This window comes from Cloeon dipterum, chromosome 1 (genome assembly GCF_949628265.1).
Source record: "Cloeon dipterum chromosome 1, ieCloDipt1.1, whole genome shotgun sequence".
Lineage (NCBI taxonomy): Eukaryota > Metazoa > Arthropoda > Insecta > Ephemeroptera > Baetidae > Cloeon > Cloeon dipterum.
The window spans coordinates 36,009,617-36,030,980 of NC_088786.1; positions in this window are offsets into that span (position 1 = coordinate 36,009,617).

Here is a 21,364-nt window from a genome sequence, read left to right on the forward strand (position 1 = left end):
CGCGGGGGATTACGGACTGCGCTTTCATCTCGTCCCAACTTTTTGCGAGCCGAGAATTCGTCACAAAAGCAGAGAGCTGCTATTTCCACATTCATGCCTGTCGTTGGCCGGGCAAAAAGATGCAGTAGTTGATAATTACCCATTTGTCGAGGCAAAGCAACAATCATAAAGAAACTTTTCGCATTCAACAAGTCTATAAAGCACCCTTTGAGAACGCGAGATTGAATCTTTACAAACCCCTCGGCTCGATGAGCCGGCTGGCTTGATGCTAAAAGTTTCCATCTCTTTCGCCGCGCGCGCGCTGCAACCCTTTCTGTCCCGCCATAATACATGCAGTTACCTCTGCTTCTTGCACCACTGAATATCTTCTTTTGACGCTTTTATTGCCTGTTTGTTAACATAGCAACACAACTCCGCGTGCAAACACCCTTCCGATTTTTTCCCAGACGTGCGCTTGCCGCTGGATTCTCGAGAATCTTTACGGCGACACGCTGGGCGCGCATTCATCCGCAAAGAAACAAGTAGTGTCAGTCCCTACTTACAAGCAAGGGTTGTTTCCCTTTCGACAAGTGCATTAAAAAAGGTGTTTCGGGTGAAAAATATGGAATTTTCCTGGTAAACCAAAACCCAAGCAACCCAATACCCCGAGAAAAAAAATAAAAAGATTTTTAAACAAGTTGTCGGCGCACACATCAAATATTTTCAGGCAATTTAATCAAATGTTATCTCATTTTATAATTTTAATCCTCCACTGCACTTACCGCGAGCAAAGAGATCGTGCACGAAAAAAAATTAAGTGAAATAAAAGGTAAATTATAGCTCCTCGGAAAGACCACTTTGAGTGAAAAACGATTCCACTTTGCACTCGTAATATGCGTGTCCTTGGAGTAAAATATGAGAAGAGAGTATACTTGATACTCAAATGGTGCCCCTCTTGAGTGTGCTGCTCGCATGCAAATATGCATATTTTTCTCGGCAGCCGCGAATGAATGCACGCCAACCAATTGGTTCCAGCTGCAGCAAAACAGTTAGTTTACTAACGAGTTAATATACAAGTCAGATTGATCGGAAATCCACATGTTCAGAGGCCTAATTTATTTATAGTTTTTTTCTTTCTATGAAAAATGCGCCAGCATCGTTTCACAACAAACCAGGCCGATTAAAACTGTTCTATGAATTTTCAAAACCATTTGGTGCGTAAAAAAATTGCAAAACAATTTCCAATACCTTTTGCAGGTAGGCGGAAACGCGCACAAAGAGATGAAATTAATGACGAGCACGCCCTTTCAGCCATCACATATATGAAACTGTAACTCATTCGTACGTTTTTTCCGCTCGATCTCGTGTATATTTGTTTTACCTTATTCGCCGGCTCGCCACCTCGCGTTTGTCACTCTTTTTTATTCCAGCTGGTGTGTCGTGAAGTGCACTTTATTGCATGTAGTTAACCTTTACGACTTTTGGATAGCATTAAATTTAATTCCTTGTTTAATTTCACACGACGACGCTCTTTGCTCGCGCTGAAAAAGTGCCCGCTGTGCGAGCGAGGGAAACACACGCCGCCGGCTCAGCGTATTTATGGAAATTATCGCTCTGCCACGACGGCTGGCGCTTTTAGTTTTCGGTCTTTACGATTCTCGTTACGTGTAAACTGCTTATTTGATTTTTCTCGAAGACTCTTGGTTCTAGACTTGTGCATTAATAAAAAATTCAAAATTTCCAAACAAATTTCGTGCTGGAATTTCATGCGACCTAATTTCTGTGTGTCCTTATTCCAATTTGACAGCGGAGTGCTTTCACCCACCTGCCACGTGTGTGCGTTCGAGTTTAATTTTAGTTTCAAACGCACGAGGCGCGCAGAAAATGTTTCCTAAACTCAGGCGCGTCACATGATGTTTACATCTGCGCTTTAAAAGTAAATAAAGTGTTGTCTTCATTGATCAGGCGCGGCGCGAGCAAACGTGCGTGCAACAATTGCGATTCCGCACCATCTTCCAGCTGTGTAATAATATGTTTTGACGAGAATCTCTCTCTCTCTCTCTCTCGTGTGCAATTTCTCTATTGTGAACGCGGGCGCGGCTTTGCGCATCACGTAATGCTGCCGCCGCACCGCACACACACACACACATACGCTATAGAGATATTATTTATTTGTCCTGCTCTTGGGCCTCCACGTGTTGACCTTGGCAGACCGCGCGCGCCGAGCGGCGAATGGGAATGAAAAAATAGGCAGCCGCCTTTTCTATAGCGGCGACACATTAATAGGCAAACGTGTGTGCGCCTCGATTAAGGGCCGTGCGCATCATGCATCCGTTTATTTGCTCATCCTGGATGGACCGATCTCTCAGCTGGAAGGCCGCCGACCGAGGGTTGCCATCTCAATTTCAAATGGTCGACCGCGTCATTAACTTGCTAAATCTTACACGTGTGGTATTATGAATTTGACCACGCGCACAGACGCCAGAAACAGCTGATGATGGACTTTATCGCCCGTAAATAACAATAGGGATGTTTCCTTCGACTGAGTTTTAGGTATTAAAAAAATTCTAGATTTTTTGAAACCCTATGCACTCCGCGAGAAGAGTAATCAAGGTCGCGTGTAAGCGCATTAGCTTCTCTCTCTCTTTCGCACTTAAAAGTCCAGAAAAGTAATCAGCATTTGACGCCCACTATATGCGGCTGGTTGCGACTTAATTTGTCCACCTACGTGCCCCCATCCATTTTACCCTTTGAAATCAGCTGCAGATTATGTCAGGAGATCAATTTAAAATGTAATTATGATAGATTTACCGCGCACTGAGCCCACTCAATCAATCTCGGTGCAGATTATGCGACAAGCGCTGAAAAGGGCTTGGCCGCTGAACAGGTGTGCAGGCGCAGGCTCAACCTTAATTTTTATTGAGCACGAGTTTCAGGAATCCAGCCGTGCGATTTTAATTAAAATGTTACAAAATGTGACAGCCCGCGAGTGGGTGCCGAAAATCAGCAGACAATCATGGAGATCGAGAACTCTTTAATTCAAAAAGGGATGTCAGGGCAAGTTGAGCAGTGTGCTGCTTGTTTAAAGATTTTTAGTGTAGAATCTTCAAGCATTTTATTGCATCCGTCTCGGGAAAAAAACTTCGTGCACCCGAATCTCGGGTTGTAGTGGTCCTATTTACAAAAAATAAGTGCCGTTTGACTCGTCTTGAGGTGAACTAAGTAACTGAATTGGTTTGAAGAAGACAATTACTCGTTAACGTCGTGCTAAGGTGTTGAAACGGACGAAAAATGCTAAATTTATTGAGGGGGTTAAAAAAGGGGGTTGGGGGTTGATGGGTCTCACACCTCTTTAGTGCACTTGGGGACGTTGAGACGAGTCTAACAGTATGCGGTTTTTTAAAATCGGACGATTAGAAGTCGAGATTTGGTCGATCATCTTTTTAACTAACTCGAAAAACAAAGGTTTTCGAAGTTTTAATTTTTTATTAAAAAAATTAGCCCAAAGGACATTCCAAATTTTAACGTTTCTAACTGAATTTTGTGTGCTCTACAAAATGGGTATGAAAAAAATTAAAATTTTCAATTTTTTCATATTAAAATTCGAGTTTGAAATCCAAAAATCAATTTTTATGACCTTGACCTTTGACCTACCACTTTGAGGTCAACATAAAAGTTGTTTGCCTTGTTAAAACGAGATAAAAGGTTTTTTATTTTTTGTTCTAGGACCACCCTGAGCAAAGTTATAAACTACTCGAAATTCCCAGAACGCCCGGAAAACCCGCAAAAATTGAAAAGTCGGAGTTTTCTCTGCTGTTTTATCTGTCCATAAGGGCAAAGTTTACGCAAAAAAATTCATCAACATCCATCGGCCCTGCTTTGAGAGATTGCGGCTCAGTTCTGATTTTATTACTCTCAATAACGTGTCTGTGAGACCTTCATCCAGGCGAGAAAATGCAAATAGCACGCGTCCGTCTAGGCAGGTAGACTCACTCGCATCAGCAGACGGATGCGCTTTGCCTATTTGCTGGTTCGCGCAAAACGCCTTTTATCTCGCTCTCGCTCTCTCGCGACGTGCAGCATGCAGCTGCTGCTCCGTTTAATTTAAGGCGTAATACAGCATAATCTGCGATGGAGGGCAAGTGACGTCGCGGCTCATTAAATAACAGCTGAGCGGCGAACTAAATACACAAGCATGGCGAATTGAAGCCCACATGCGGTGCGGAGCAATCATCGTGCAAAAATATATCCAGTCGACGGCGTATGCCCTTGGCTAAATTGCCTGATTAATGCTATTCAGGCTCCGACAAGGGCTCGCGCGCGCGCGCGGGCACGAATCCAATAACGTGCATGTCACCCTTAAAGCGGTGCAACAATGTGCAGCATTTGAACTTCACTTCATCTCAAGTGCATGTACGCACCGAGCGAGTTAATAATCTCTCTCTCTCTCAACTTCAAAAGGTTCTCTCTCTCTGCTCTCGGAAAAAGGAGCACCTTGAACTGCTCTGGTAATAAGAAGTGGTCTAGCTCTGCAGCGATTAAAATTTAAATACACTACCAGCAGCGTATGTGTGAGTCACATTGCTCCCGCAAATGAATCGTGTGCATCACATGTGCGCTCTCCTTCAAACTTATACGCCCTAGCACGTGAGGCTAGTGTCACTCACATGACGCAAATCATTTCAAAATTACTTCTACAAAAAAGGTAAATTATGACAGATAGAAAAACAACGCCTCGTAAAGCACAGATTGATTTTTTTGTTAATTTTAGGAAATTGTGGGGCATAAAAAAGACTTTGTTAACAAAATCTTGCAGCTAATTCCGTGGTTTATCTAATTTAGTTCAAAGTTTTAATCTAAATACTGTAGGGTTGAATCAAGGGATTGGTAAATTTCAGGGTGGTGTAAATTATGGAATTAAAATTTCTTTCAATTATTATCTTGCTCTTTGGATTTTGAATGGCGAGTACCTGTCGCTACGCTCAGCGTATTTATAAAAATAGGGATGTTTTCCTTCGACTTTTGGCACTGGAGTTTTTGATATTAAATTTTTTTTATTAAAATTTTTTTGTGTGCGGTAAACCGAAATGTTTGGCGTCAAATCTGCAGCCGATTTCAAAGGGTAAAATGGACAAATTAAGTCTAGTGGGCGTCAAATGTTGATTTCATTTTTTTTCTGGACTTTTAAGTGCGAGAGAGAGAGAGAAGTTAATGCGCTTACACGCGACCTTGATTACTCTTCTCGCGGAGTGTATAGTATAGGGCGACGCGGCGAGTTCCTCTTCCCTGTCGGACGAAAACAACAAGAAGCAACTTGAACGTAAACGACGCGTCGAGCATCAGCACCAACAGCAATAAAACAATCAATAATTGTTGTATGTATTTGCGAACGGCAACACTCCCGGCCGCAATCAGGTTCGAGCACTCTCTTAATTGAAGTGTACGTCTTGTGTGTTGTTTATTTATTTATTTATTTTGCTCTAACAAGGCCGGCTATATGATAAATGAGGCAGAGGCTCGTTTGCGCTGAAATCCCCTGCGATTTAATTAGTTTTCAGCCACAACTGATGTCGGGTGTGTGTTTGCCTTTTTTTTCAAATCCCACACACAATCGCAATGTGCAGGATAATGAGATTTTATTTCTCACTTTGTGATCAATACAATGAATTGTATTCTACGAGTTCAATTTATTAAATATAAAATGGAAATTGCTGAGATAATGCCTTGGGTTTAGCTTTGTATTTAAATTAGACCGTCTTTGACGATGTTTCTGAGCACACCAAACGATTCTTGAGGGTCGAATTAGGTTAAAGGGACATTTTTCCCGACTAAAAAGTCCAGCGCGGCGTGCGAATTTTTTTCCCGCCAAAACAATATGAATGCGAAAACTGCGCATGCGTCAGAGCTGGCTGGATCTGATAAAGAAGTCATTCATACAGGTGGTCTTTCTGCAAGAAGTGCTCAAACCAGCTCTGACGCATGCGCAGTTCTCGCATTCATGTTGTTTTGGCGGGAAAAAAAGTTCTTACGTCGTTTTGGACGTTTTGGAGGGAAAAAAAGATCCATTCTACCTAATTCGACCCTCAAGAATCGATTAGTGTGCTCAGAAACTTCGTCAAACACGTTCTTTATATTAAAGAATACATTTATTACTTCGTGTCATGTACTAGAATTGGTTGAAAATACGGAGAAACTGCCAGTCAAGAAATTAATTTAACAAAATTGCTAAAAAAGACGATGACATAAAGTTAAAAACTCTCCCAGCCCAGAGAATATGGGCATAGGGATTGGTTCAAGTCCCTTTAAGTTGAGAGTTCTCAACAGTCTGGCTGGGAGGTGAATTGATCATTCCAAGACTTTCATTGAACGTGGACGGCTCCGTAATTAGAGCAAATATCTATTTCCGTGAGCAGGCAGCCAAGTTTTTCATGCGGCACTCGCTGAATTGAGTTGCGAGCGTCCTCGGAGCAGCGCCGTCCTTTTCAATGTCCACAGCTGCAAAAGGAAAATATTCTTTTCACGACGGCCAGAGCATCAGAGCAGAGGCCTGATTGATATTACCAGGAAAAGCATCTCCGTCCTTTGAATCACTGCACCTTCCTCGGAGGCATGCACGTCGCAAAAAGGGCATAAATATATCGCTATCGGAATAATAATATGTCAAGAGAGCGAGCGAGCGAGCGAGAACATAGGAAAGAGCGGGAGGAATTTTATTTACCTTTTTTTCCCAGCAACAAGTTTTGCACCTGTCTATTAAATTATGCCGCGGCATTTCGCAATACTTCAACTCTTCTCGCGGCGCGAGCTATTCATCCAACATGCACACGAAGAATTCCAATCACATGACGCGCGAAAAGGAGTCAGTCAGCCGTGTGTGCATGTGCATACTCTTGCCGCTGATTGCAATTGTAATTTTTCAAGTGCGCTGCTCCCGAGTTCCGACCGCACGCCGCCTCAGCGCGCTGCAAACACTTTTGCAATTCGTTCGCAAATAGTTGACGAACGTGTTTCATTCGAAGCATTCTGGTGGCGAATAAATTGCATTTTAAATTAGGGCTGGCTGCTTTTAATGAGATGAGATTCGCGCCTTTGAGGAAAGCAGCAGCAGCAGCAGGGATAAAAAATTCCATTTGTTACACCATGTGAACTAACGGGCGAGTGGTGCATTCTTCAAAGGTGTGCAGAGTAAACACTTTTTAATGCCGGGCAATTATATATGTAGCTGCACATGGTCCTTGTTATTATGCAAAGTCGAGTGCAAGCACACGCCGACCGAGGGGAATTTGCACGTTTTTTCGTCAGATTCGTCGTTCTAATAAAAGCAGCCGGCGGGGCGGGCGGGCGGGGTTGTTACGGAATTTTTATTAAACGCTGCTCCTGCCCGCGCTGACACATTAAAAGTTAAGAGGGACGCTTTTTCACCGCATTCTTGCCTCACCGGATAGCCATTAGAGAGAGCGCATGCAGCGCTGAATTGCGTCGTGTACATCTTTTTTGTATGCGGATTAAATCAGGCTGAAACTCCCGGGTACCAGAGTCGTAATTTTCCAACTCTTTGAAAGTGAGCATTTTAAAAAACAGTCGTTCCCGGGACAATAGTCGCAACTCGCATGTAGCGCCCTAATCGCGTTTTTGCAAGTCACGAAAGTGCAATTTCGCGCGCTCACGTCGTTGCCTCATCTCGCTGTATGGCTGTTAAGAAAAACAAAGTGCATAATCCGCGAGTGCATTTGTGCTACGGGAGGAAAGGAGAAAGAAAGGATTAGCATATGCGTGGTTGCGTCACAATTAGCGCCGCTTTTGTTTTTGCGCGTCTTTCCTGTGGATTGGATCCATTTTCCTTATTTCTTTTCACTTTGCCAAGCAGCACTCGCATTATTTTATTCGTGGCAACGGCGGGAATGGAAATTAGGGATTCAATTGGATCGAGGGCAAAATGTGAGCAGCCGGCAAATAGTCACGTTTTTAATTTTCCTGCCGCTCGCCTCGGGCGTCGTTCGTAGTTTTGCAAGCGACGCGCAAATTGAATTGGTTTCCAGTGAATTTTATATATATTCGCGACAACAGAGAGAGAGAGAGAGAGCATCCTTTGGATAAATATTATGCACGCGACTTGGTATTAAAGGGTCGGAAAACATACAGCTCGCTTTGTGCAATGCAAGAGATAATTGCATATCACAACATTTGCTCTAATAATTGAAGCATTCGCTTGCACATGGCGAAAATTACGGTTTCCGCACGACGCAGAGGAGAAAATTGAATTTTATGGTAATTTTCATTAAACCGCCGCTGCTTTAGAAAAATATCGAGTTTCAAGTCCACTCCTAAACCAATTACATACCGGTCGCGTTTTTAATTGCGCAACGCTGTTGCTCTCGCATCATCATCAGCAGCAGCAGCAGCATCCCGACAAACGCCGGCGCGAATTACAAAAATTGCCCGAGTCTTCTTCCCCATAGCAGCAGAGAGTTAAAAAACAACCAACCAGGATCGAATTGCGCGCATACAAACAATTTGATATTAGCGGCGGCAATAAACATTTTGTATGCACCACGTAGGTTTGTAATAAAATGCCATTACAATTTTACAGCCCCACGTGCAAGTCCGAAGTTGGCTTATCAACGCGGCCAATCTCTCGCGCGGCGCAGGTATAAAGGGAGACCGCCGCCGCCGCGCGCGCACATTGGAATGAAAATCTGATGCGCTCGCGGAATTGAATCGCCAAGCGGCTGTAAAATAAGCATAAACAGCCGCGTTTTACTCTCGGATGACACTGTTGGACTGAAAAATTGCTTTCTTATGACATTTCATTTTGAAACGCACTCATTCGGCATGCAGAGGTCGTCGTCGAGGCGTGGAATTTTGTTTGTTTGTCTCTCGCGCGCGTCTCATTACTATGATAATGCGCTATTTATTTATTTATTTTTTATTTTCAGCGCAAATGTTGTGCCGCTCGCTGCCTGTGTGTCTGATTACGTGAAATTAATACATACTTTCACAGCTGAGTCATCGAATGATAATTTGCCCTGCACGCGTGATATCATTCCAAAGAATATGACTATTTCCTGGAATAGCACACGGTGTTTACTGCAATTGTCTAGCTGCAGAATGAATCAGCTCATTGACGGCCTTGAAATGTATCATATTATTATAATTCGCGCGGTACACCTAGAATCGAATCAAAACATAAAACCGGATGTCAACATTGGGGAGGTTTCAATTATTAGGACGCCTGACTGAATAAAACATTAATTTATTTTTAAATATGAAAATTGTGCTGGACGTTTCTCCGGATGGCCTTTCAGTGCGTCATTACTGCAGATTATTCCTGGTTCTTTTACATCAAGAGATGGACATGAGGTTCACATAAAAAATAAAACCGGTTAATAAATCTTTCCTGATCCATTTTTATTGAACCACATCATTTGTTAAGTCGTCATTTCTGTCTCCATAAGAATCCAAATTTTACCTGTTTAACGTGTGTACAGTGGCTTTTTTTAACTCTTTCTGTGGGGGATTTGAGAGGGAAATTTTCCTTTCAGCCAAATTCTCTTTTTATCCAACCGGATTTACGCAACGCGCAGACATGGCGTCTGGTAGAGTACGGCGGGAAAATTACAAAACGTGGCTTGACAAATTTATCATGAATATTTTTGTTGTTTTTTCTTTTCTATATAACAGCTGATTAGCCCGGTAATTGGCGAATCGACCACTAGATGGCACATCAGACCAATTGAAATGTAACAAAATACGCGGGAATGAAATTATTAGGTCGGCACGCCTCTTTTTTACCCTTCTGATTGGCCACTGGACTGTCTCCTGATTATTGCCTGTCTCCATTATTTCGACGCCATATTGACTTCTGACCGTCAAAAACCGACACAGATCGCAACCCGGCCCCCGGTGGGAATTACGACTGCGCAGAAGGTTTTAATTTGGGTCACGCATGCGCAGTGATGAGTTTCAGCCTCCCTGTCAGATTTAAAAGCGATCTCATCATACTGCGCATGCTTTAGTTTACTGCGCAGTTTCAAAATAGGCGAATATTCAAAAAATTATAAATTTCGACGCCATAATTGACTTCTGACCGGCAGGAAACCAACTCAGATCGCAATCCGGACCCCGGTGTTTTTTCAAGTATTTAAAAACCAAATTCAAATTTAATAAAATTAATCGCAGCCTGTCTTGAAATAAAGAACGCCACCCAATAATAGTGGCTGAATCCTCAGCATCCAAGTGGGTATAATAATAGTTACGCAAGAGTCGCCACTCACGCCAATTCTCATTACATGCACTCCATTATGCAGTTCGTGCACAATGCACTTGGCTAGAGCTCTAGCCGTGAGTGTGTGTGTGTGTGCGCTGCATGCAGACGCGAGTGCAAAAAATAATTGCAAACAGGCACGTCAAGGCCTCGCGATTCATGCGCCTGCAAAAGTGCAAGTGCTCAAGGTTTGTGGGCTAGTAGGTGCGCTCCGAGTGTGCATCCGAGAGCACCTTTCTATGCCGCTTACCTTGACTGCACCTTTGCTGCTATGATATCCTACCTGCGCCTGCTGGCCTAGGGCACACACACACACACACACACACACACTCGCTGCTTTTTGCACGCCAAGATTCAGTTGCACTTTGCAGCGAGCATTAAATCACTAGCCTGCCACATGACGTCAGCCCAATCTCCGATTTTGCATTGTGCTCTTTTGTTCTGTGCACGACGGCGTGACACGCTGGCTAAATGTTTCGCGCTCTCAGCCTTAAGAGATGCCTCGGAAAAGTTTTTGCAACTCCTAGCTAGCTATCTCCTCTCAAGGATCAAATCGCACACGATGCAGCCATTTCATTTTGCTCCTTTGTTGTTTGGGTGCGTTTTATTTAAAAGATTTATGCTCTGATTTTTATGTGAAGTCAGATCGGAGATTTATCATGAATTTTTGTTGTTTTTTCTTTATTAACAGCTGATTAGCCCAGTAATTGGCGAAAAGACCACATCAGGCTGATGGAAATGTAACAAAATACGCGGGAATGAAATTATTAAATCGGCACGCCTCTTTTTCGACGCATCTGATTGGCCGCTGGACTGTCTCCTGATTGGCCTCCTTTATTTCGACGCCATATTGACTTCTGACCGGCGGGAAACCAACACAAATCGCAACCTGGCTCCCCGTGAACCCGAGATTTAATTTTTTCTGTCCCTGTTTGGAAATTTCAATTTATTTTTAAAATATCTTGCTTCAAATCTAAGTGAATACCGAGCAAAATCGAAAAGAATGAATTATTGAAAATATATCCACGCACAATTTGACGTCGTATATCGACAAGCTTATATTATACAAACACAGTTAAGCAGCTGCAGTTTGTTGTTGACAGCAGCACGCATGCGAGCTGGAAAACTCATCAATCTGATATTATATTAGCATTTTCCAAGTATAATCTACATTTGCGTGTGCATATTATATATATATTTGCAAACACAGGGAGAGCGATGGTCCCTCAGCGAGCGTGAATAATTTGCGACGTGCTCGAGTTTTATCTGGGTTCGCATGTGCCCGAGTTTCGCCCTTGCTTGTCGGCCGCATCCTCGAGGGAGCCTCGCAGTGCATCCATGCACGTGACGTCACCGCGCGGCGGTGTGCCTCTCTCTAATGCTCAATTAACAATGCACTTCCTTTCTCTCGAACACTTCCACGTCTCATGAGCATGCACACGAGCGATAGCAGCAGCCACCAGCCAGCCGCCGGCTCGTCGCGTTTACTTGCTCATTTTTTATTAAAAAATATTCGCTAATTGAAACTCGGCTTGCTGAATCAATTAGTGCATATTTTGCAATAATCGTTAGGTTCGTCCCATCCGATTGTGAAAAATTCATGAGGAGAGGAGGAGAAAGGTGCTTGCCGTGTTTATAGTAATTGATAAGGCAGAGCGAGAGTGAGCAAAACCAATTACTTTTTATAAACACACCGTAAAACCGATTAAAATTGTCGTTCAAAGATAAAGTTTAAATTTAGACATTATTTCTTATGAATATTTCATTAAAAGGTACCTTCATAATTTTAGAATGAGCGCTTTTTATCCGTTTCTTAATTAATAAATTTCATACAGCAAACACAGTAATATTTAAATAATTAAATTAATCAAATCTTCTGGTCGTCAACCAGCTGTTCGACACCCCTGCTATTTGCAAAATTTGAATTTGATGTTCTTCACGAGTCATTAAGCAACCCAATCAATATTTAATTTAATAAAAAATAAAATAAAACATTCAAAATAATCTAATTTCGTCCCAAGCCGCTTAAAGAAATTAGTTCGGTGAATTATTATGCCTTTTTTCAGGGTTGCATTTGCTTACCACCCGGTTTATTTAACCAATCTGGTTTTTAATACTCAATTTTTACCAATTTCTTGCGCAAGAAATTAATTTATTCCATTTTTCCCTTTGAAAATCTAAAATTTGCGGTCGGAGTGGTCACAATTTCCTCTACTGCGCAGATTTTTTCTTTAAAATTGCCTCAATTTCTCCAAAATCTTTATCTCTGACAATTTTTCAAGTCGAGGTCATTAGCAAATAATTAGAAAATTATTAAAAACTGAGGTGCAAACATTTCTCCTTTAAGAAATTGGTAAAAATTGAAAAAAACGCTTTTTAAACTTGTTGTTTTGAATAAAATAATAATCATCACATTTTTTGTTTAAGAAAATCACAAGGTTTGATCAAATTAAAAAAATTTCCACGAATTTGCTGACATAAGCAGCCGTGACGTTAATGAATGGCCTTTGTAACCCTTTGATTGGGATCAAAGTCGAGCTGAAAAACAATCAAACGATTGAATGACGTAATACTATCGCGCGCAGGGGTGTGTTTGGGGTCATCGGATGGGGTTATCGTTTGGCACGCAGTGCGGACGTCCACGCAGGGGGGTCAGCGAGGCATTGACCCTGCGGCCGAGGTCATAAAATTCACGCAAATATGTAACACGAAAAAAAGGATAAAACGCTCTCTGGTTGAGGACGATTAAAACTAAACACTCTACGTCCAGTTTGCAATTTTCCGCAACACACATAGAGTGAGCGAATTGCAAACTGGCCTTGCTGGGCAGTTGGAGAGCTCTCGAGCCGGCGGAATTGCAGAGGCTACTTTGGACTGCATGCATTGTTCGCGTATATATGCAAATCCATCAGCAGTGCAAACATTAAAAACCATCACATGTCGTAAACAAATTTGATCAGCGGCCGAGAACACACACATGCATCGAGCGTACTTGTTGAATGCGAATTGGATTCACTGCCAGATAAAATTTGCATGCCTCTCTGCCCCTTTTTCTGTGCATGCGAAATGCAGCGCGACTTCAAAGCGCCGCGCGCTCATGCTTTTGTGTGTTTAATGTCCGCATAAATGCATCAAATATAAATATATATGTGCTCTGCCGAGCAAATGTTTGCCTTTGTTTTGAGCCGATTTGCTTTTAGCTACTATTTTTGAAAAAGGCAGAGTGTTTACATAGGTGCAACACACGAAAATAATATAAAAGCCTGGAAATAATATTGTGGTAGAGCAGGGGTGTCGGGGTTACAATCCCACAGACGCCTATTCAAACGTCACTCAAAAGTTTTAATGATCAGATAAAAAAGATCTATATATAAATCTTCCCATTTAATCAACATTTCTGGACACTTGAATAATTCCGCACGTGTATACAGTCCATCAACAACAACAACAACTACAACAACAACAAAAGAGGGTATTGAACTCTTCTGCTGAGTAAGCCTATATCCATGGACTTGAAATTAATCTGTTTTCCGACCGATAAAGTATTTTGAGGTGGATCTTTGTTGAAAGGCTATGGTGTTGTTGGGGATACCCTATACCTTTTAAGAGCCTTAAATGATTAAAGCTTTGAACGATTGAAAGATTATCCACCCTATTTATAAATAGCATCAAATCCTTCCGAAAATCGCTCTTTTATATGGCAAGAAAACGAAACCGATGTTTCGCTTTGCTGAGTGCAACTTTCAATGCCAGAATCTTCGATTCTATAATACATATGATGTTCAATTTTCTTGCTGGTAACTTTCTACTTTTTAATGCAAAAATTTGAACAAAAATAAAGACATTGATTGGAGAGTAGTTATAGATTTTTTTGTTATTTATGTAGAATCAATTTTTATTTTCACCAAGCGTGAATGGCATTCATTCACTTTTATGTTTTAATAGATTATTGTAAAAGGACGAAAGTATATATAGCGATTCAATTAAAAATTATGACCTCGGTGCGGAGGTAATAACATATAATAATGGTATTTTTCTTTTGGTTATAAAAAAATCCCGGTGTTTTACAGCCAGACAATTTATATGACAGAACAATGAAAGATATATTGAAAGGTTAATTATTCTTTAAATATAATAAAAATCTTAACGGATAAACTGACTTCTGTTTATAAAATTTACTCTTCGACGGTTCACATTCCATTTAGTAGCAAAAATTATCACTGATAACAACAACGGGGGCCAGGATGCGATCTGTTTTGGTTCCCGCCGGTCAGAAGTCAATATGGCGTCGAAATAATGGAGGTCAATCCGGAGACAGTCCAGCGGCCAATCAGAAGGGTCAAAAAAGAGGCGTGCCGACCGAATAATATAATTACCGCGTATTTTGTTACATTTCCATTAGCCTGATGTGCCATCCAACGGTCGATTCGCAAATTACCGGGCTAATCAGCTGTTTTTAAAGAAATAACAACAAAAATATTCATTGTGCTGAAGGTATTTTCCAGATAAATCTTTTCCAAGCCAATTTCGGTTACGTTTGTAACTTTCCTATCGTACTCTACCGGACGCCATATCTGTGCGTCGCCTAAATCCGGCCCCCGTTGGTTATATACAGCAAACCGTCAAGAATTATTTTTCTGCACAGAGTAGAGCTCCTCAGTTTATTCATTAATTTAACATTTTTAATTATTTCTTGATGATGTCGTGCAAACAATTGTTTGACAAAATGTGTTGTTTGCGATGTGAGAAAACAATATGAATTCAATTTTCTAAGAAAATCCACATAATCTGACAGTATTGCGAAAATCATTTTATCAGGAAAAGAAATCGGCGTATGAAAAGTCACACTCGATTTGCTCTCGGGATGGGGGCGGCGCGGCCGCGGGAGTATGATGCGGGCATAAATGAATAAATGTGAGGAGCGTTCGCCGAGCGGCGGCATGCATGCAAAACGCACACGCAAACGTACCTACGTACATACTGATGTATCATACACACACACACGACACACAAGGTGACCGTGCAGCAACACGTGATTCGCACAAGGCCAACTCTCTTTCTATCTCTCTCTTGTTCGCGCTGTGCGCGGTAATTACACTTTGCGAATAAAATAATTGCGACCCCTCCGCGCGATAGATAGAAAACAACTCTCGCTCGAGCCGGCCGCGCTCACACCGCAGCTAATCTTTATAATGCCATCCGACGTTTACGTTTTATTATACGTTCTTGATTCGTACAATCAAATAATGCAAAAATTTGTTTTATTCTAGTTTAAATGCGTTCATTGTTGCAAACAACTTTACCTTATTTCTGCCCACTTTCAAAAGAAACTTTAAAAGTAAGGAGGGTTCAATATTAATTAAATTACTGAATTAAATCTTAAATTTTTATGTTCTTAATTCTGTGGCTGGGACAGGATGCAAAAATTAGAAGCGTAAATCATCTTGAAGTACCTGAAACTGGGTGCACTGAACCCAATTTCAGATTTTTTTTATTATCCGTGTAATTTTCAAAAAAAAGTATTTTTAATCTAATCAAAATTAATATGAATAAAGAGCATGAAATAGCTTTTAATTGAATGAAAATTACTATAAAGGCTGCCTTTCTCATATTAAATATTATCTTCTAGTTCTTTCTATAATTCCTTCAGCGGCCAGAAAGCGCCCAAACAAAATCAGCGGCGACCAGTGCGGAACCCAAAGTGACTTAACGCCTAAAATTTTTTTTCCAGTCGGGCACTATCTTCAAACTTTTGTTTTGATAGTCACAATTACCCTCCGGCCCATAGGAGAATTAAGAAAAAAATCAGAAGAAAATGTCACTTATTTCGTGGATTTTTGGAGGGTTGGGGCGGGCGGGGGTTTCAAATACATTCATATGCGCAGAATTTTACCACGAGTCTAACAAACATTGGATTTTTGCTGTAAGACCCATAGGAGCCGAGCTATGAATTTTTAAAGGTGCACAAACGTGGTGTGACATTACAAAAGTTTTGTTTTCGGGGTCTGGCCGGGGCCCCGAGGGTTGAAGGTCAGTGATTTTTGCTCCAATCAATGCATCTTGGTGAGGCGCGTCCACCCATGCACGGTTTTTCAAAATCGGACCATTTTTCGAGACACTAAGAATTTTCTTTACGGCGAAAATTTAAAAAAATCAAATATTTTGAAAATTTTGAAGAACGCGTCTTACAGTTTTTCTCTACAGAGTCGGGATTTTGTGGTTTTTTTCGACGCATTTCGTCTTCTACCAGCCATAAAAAAATCGAAAATGTAAAGCGTAAATTTTTTTAAAGATTTTTTTGCTAGGCTGGTGGTTGTCATGATTCACGTAATTTTTCAATTGTTCTCTTGTTGATTGAATCAAGTATTTTCCCACGGCCAGTGCGGCAACATGCCTTGAGCAATTCTCCTTTGGTGGTGATTTAAATTTTCAGGTATGATGAAGGTTACCACCAAATTGTCTGCATTTTTTTTTAGTCCCGGCGACCCCAATTTAGCTTAAGCAATTTTAAGGGTTCTAATAAATTGGGCCGTTGCGTTTCTTATTCATCTAACGAGGCTCATATATTGCTGGAAACGTTCGCAAAAACAGCAATAAAAATGAGTCACACACTGGCTGGCGCAGAGAAAAATATCATTTCTTGTGCTGCATAAAGCTGCAATATTTCAAGAGCGAAAGAGCGTATAAAAATTTAACTGCATCATGCACTCAATTCAAGCAGCAATAACTTTTCTCTCGTCCAAATATAATGTACAACCCTTTGGTGCCGCGCAGTAATTCCATTAAGTCGCGTCGCCGGCGGCCGCCCGGCAAACACGGCATTAAATTAAATCAAATCCGCGGCGGCCGTAAATCAGCAGCTCGAAATTTGTGCTGAAATCAGTATTGGAGATGTCGTAAATAAAGGCAATTCGGGCGTCGCAGATAAACGGCCGTTAAAATAATTAAGCGATTCCTCCGGCTGCATGCGCGTGTATTTACGGCCCTTTCGTGATATATACCGGCCATTAAAGAATTAGGACTGGAAGGAAATAATAATAATAAATGCGGTGTCGGTGTGCAAATAACGAAACGAGTGTGTAGCAGCGGCGGCGGCGGCGTCGCTACCAGTGTTATTGAATTAATCACCCGTGTGTTTCTTTGCATGTCTCAAAAGAGGTAATATATGGATGGAAACAGCGGCTGGAGTAAAATGGCTCTCTCTCTCTCTCTCTCACTCGCTCGGTGGTGCTGCTGTGGATGTACTATAAATAAAAACACACACTCGCACACATGCAGGCACTTAAGGTGTTGTGTTGCACGGCAATAACTCAATCAGACGCCTCCGTTTCAATTTGAATAACTGCCGCGAATTAATGCTAATTTCAATAAATTATATGCCTTGGCCCATTAAGAGACAAGGCGCAGGACGTTATCTGATAATTTTACCGTCGTTCGTGTGCGCTACATGCACGCCAGTGAAATGCGAGCCGTGCGCGCGGCTCTTGGTTGTGCGTGTAATACAACCTTCCCGGCTTTTTCTGTTGATTAAAGGGAAATGTTGGAAAAATAGGAGGCTTCTGCTAAAGCTCTTTTTTGCTGTGGGGAACGGATTACAAAAAAAGTACAGCACGATTTATTTTTGACACAATGATCATTTTCTTAAAGACCGTCTTTGACGAAGTTTCTGAGCTCACCAATCGATTCCTGAGGGTCGAATTAGGTAGAGAGGATGTTTTTTCCGACCAAAAGTTCCAGCGCGACGTGCGAACTTTTTTTCCCGCCAAAACAATAAGAATGCGAGAAGTGCGCATACGTCAGAGCTTGGTTTTTGCACTTTTGAAGAGAAATCGCCTGTAATTTTTTCTGTGACGCATGCGCTGTGCTCTCATTCATATTGTTTTGGCGGGAAAAAAAGTTCGCACGTCGCGCTGGACGTTTTGGTCGGAAAAAATTTCCAATATACCTAATTCGAGCCTCAAGAATCGATTGTTGCGCTCAGAAACTTCATCAAAGACGGTCTTTGACATTTTGCCCTCTTCTCTATGCATTTTTATTGAATAAAATGGCATTGAAAACGGATCCAGCGGCTGTTTAAGTATAATAATTCGCTAAGCCTCGGCAGCCATGATGTCACACGCACGTTGCTGTTCCAATTGAATAATTCACGAAGTTGTGCTGCGTATATGCACACTTAAATATTATAACGAGAGGTATACCACATATATAACAAGAGTAAGAAGGAAGCAAAAGCGAAGAGAGAAACTCGAGAAGCAACTCGTTTGCATCAACGTGCCACCGTCTCGGTGGAGGCAGCACAGATCAGAAGCCGCGAGGAGCGATTATTTGCGTGTTAGGCTCTAAAACAATTTTTTAAAAAATTCAGGTAAAAAAATGTAGGTTACCTATTATAAAAAAATGAGTCACACGATTCACGGGAAAATTGCATTATGCGAAGGCTAAAAATTCGTGTGATGTACTAAAAAAGGTTTTATTAGTCGAGTATCCAACCTTTTTACGGTCGAGAACACAATAGAGCAGTGACTCATGTATTCGCTTAAATGGTTTTCTCAATTTTCGCCTGCTTTATATTGCGCTGGGGATGAAACAAAATAAATCAAGTCATAAAGGAGCATTATGCGGCAAGAACAAACATTCTAAATTGAGCGGCGGCTACCGGGAACAACAAACTTTTACAATATATAAGAAAAAGATCGGTCGGTCTGTCGGTCGGCGCAAAAAAGCGCGTCTCTTCATCTCCGCTCTCGCCTGTGGGCCAGAGTGACCTTGTCTTTTATTAGCACGGCCAAGCGAAATGAGCATAGGGAAGGGCATGGCCGGTGTGTTCGTTCGCGCGAGCGAGCGAGCGAACGAACGAACCACCGCCGCCGCCGCAACCCATGAAAAAAAATACGCCAAATGTATTGTATATTATATGCTAGCTGCCGATATTCTTATCTCCTCCTTCACCTTGTCCGCCGTGTGTGCCTACCGCAATTTTAAGCTTGTGAAGCATGCGACGAGCAGGATGTGATTTCCAGCACGAATACACGAATAATATTTTGACAAAGACAAATTTTCTGTTTGTCCCCTTGGAAACTTTTTAAATGATTCGTCTTTTTTATTATCTCGCTTCTTGTTTGCAAAATTATGAGAGCGAGTAAAAACTTTTGATGCAAATATTTAATTTTATTTGTTCCGCTTTGCTGTTATACTGCGTGCTGTGCAAACAGTATTTTTCTAAACACTGACGTTGAAGGTTGCAAGCGGTCTACGCGTTTCGTATGGTAATATTTATTTAAGCACGCAAAAATACAATCGCGCACACACATGGAGCAGACTGTGCGGCGTTTTTTTTTTAGTGTTTATCTCGCTTTATTACCGGCTACTTAGGCATTTAGACTATTTGACGTCTGTGTAAATAAAACATTTTGAGTTAGTGTTCGAGTACAAATGTTATGAGCACTGCATGATAGGCCGAGTGAAGGCGACGGAACGGGGAACAGTCACGAACGATTTTTCAACCGATTTTTAAGAGACTTAATTTGTGTTTGACGTTTTAGTACAATTAAAAAACCGTCTTTGACGCAGTTTCTGAGCACACCAATCGATTCTTGAGGGTTGAATTAGGTAAAGTAGATATTTTTTCCGACCAAAAAGTCCAGCGCGACGTCCGAACTTTTTTTTGGCGCCAAAACAATATGAACGTGAGAACTGCGCATGCGTCAGAGCTGGCTGGATCTGATAAAGAGTTAATTCGTACAGGTGTCCTCTCTGAAAGTGCTCAAACCAGCTCTGATGCATGCGCAGTTCTCACATTCCTTATTGTTTTGGCGGGAAAAAAAATTCGCACGTCGCGCTGGACTTTTTTGATCGGAAAAAATATCCACTTAACCTAATTCGACCCTCAGGAATCGATTGGTGTGCTCAAAAACTTCGTCAAAGACGGTTTTAAATTAAAAAATTGTATATAAAATTATTTGCTCGGCAACGCTTTGAAGTAGAAATTTGTTAAATTCATTTTCAGATCCAAAAATTGGAATAAGAACCAAAGAATAGTCTCTGCACCCCATTTCGAAGCTTATTACAGTTCCTTTGGCTCTCGCTGATCGGCGTCTGTTCCTCAAAAATTTCCAAGTGGCGAGAAGAGGTGGTGGGGTGGCTGCGGCTGCTGCCGCTGCATTTTTGATAAGCACAGGGCATAACTCTGCCGTGCTAATGAGAAAATATGCAAACAAACACGCCACTTTTTATTGTTGTGCGCCGTTTGAAAATAATAATTGCACCTGGCCGCTTTTCAAAAGGGTGTATGACCCGCGCGCCGCGCGCGCTTCTTATCTGCTCTAGTGCATCTCTCCAACTTTGCCAGTTTGCTGCTGCTCGGCGCGGCCGGTCACGTCTCTAATTGAGGCGCAATTCAATTTTGCAACACCTAGCTAGCTAGCAGGTCACTCAGCTCTTGCGATCACGTAACCATCCGTGTTCCACAAAGTGCCGCCGCCGCGCCGCTTTTCATTATATCACTCACTCACTCACTCTCTCGTCGCCATGGCTGCTCTCTCGTCTCGCGTCTCACCCTCGCACACAGATCTGCAATGCCTGTACACCGCTTTTTGCTCTCCAGCCTGCTCCTTTGCATCCACCTTCAGCATTTTGATTCCTGCGCGCTTGCTCTCCGACATCACAACTTGATTAAAAGGAGCTTTGTGCTTTGCATTTTTTGTCCAATCGCTCGAGTGGATCTACGAGTACACGTGCATGCCACTTGTTCTAGTTTCGCCATGACTTGGCAATTTTGCAACTCCTTTTGAAATTGCAGGGCAAATTTTAATATATGTAATAACAGGCGGGGGAAAATTGACATGCAAATTACAACAATTTATTTTTGTTGCTTATTGCATCCATTTGTTGTGACAAACTGTCGAATTTTTAAATGGAGATCGCACGGCTGGAAAACGAGTACAGCACGCTGCAGGCGTGGGAAAATCGCTACTTGGACGATTTGCGAACGATGCAGCTGGAAATTCTCAGATTGGAACAGCAGGAAAAAGAGAGGCTTCTTTCAGTCGAGGCCTCTCCTAATCTTCAGGAGAAGATTCTCGCTCTGAGCAAAATCTGCTTTCAATGCACGAGCATGCAAGG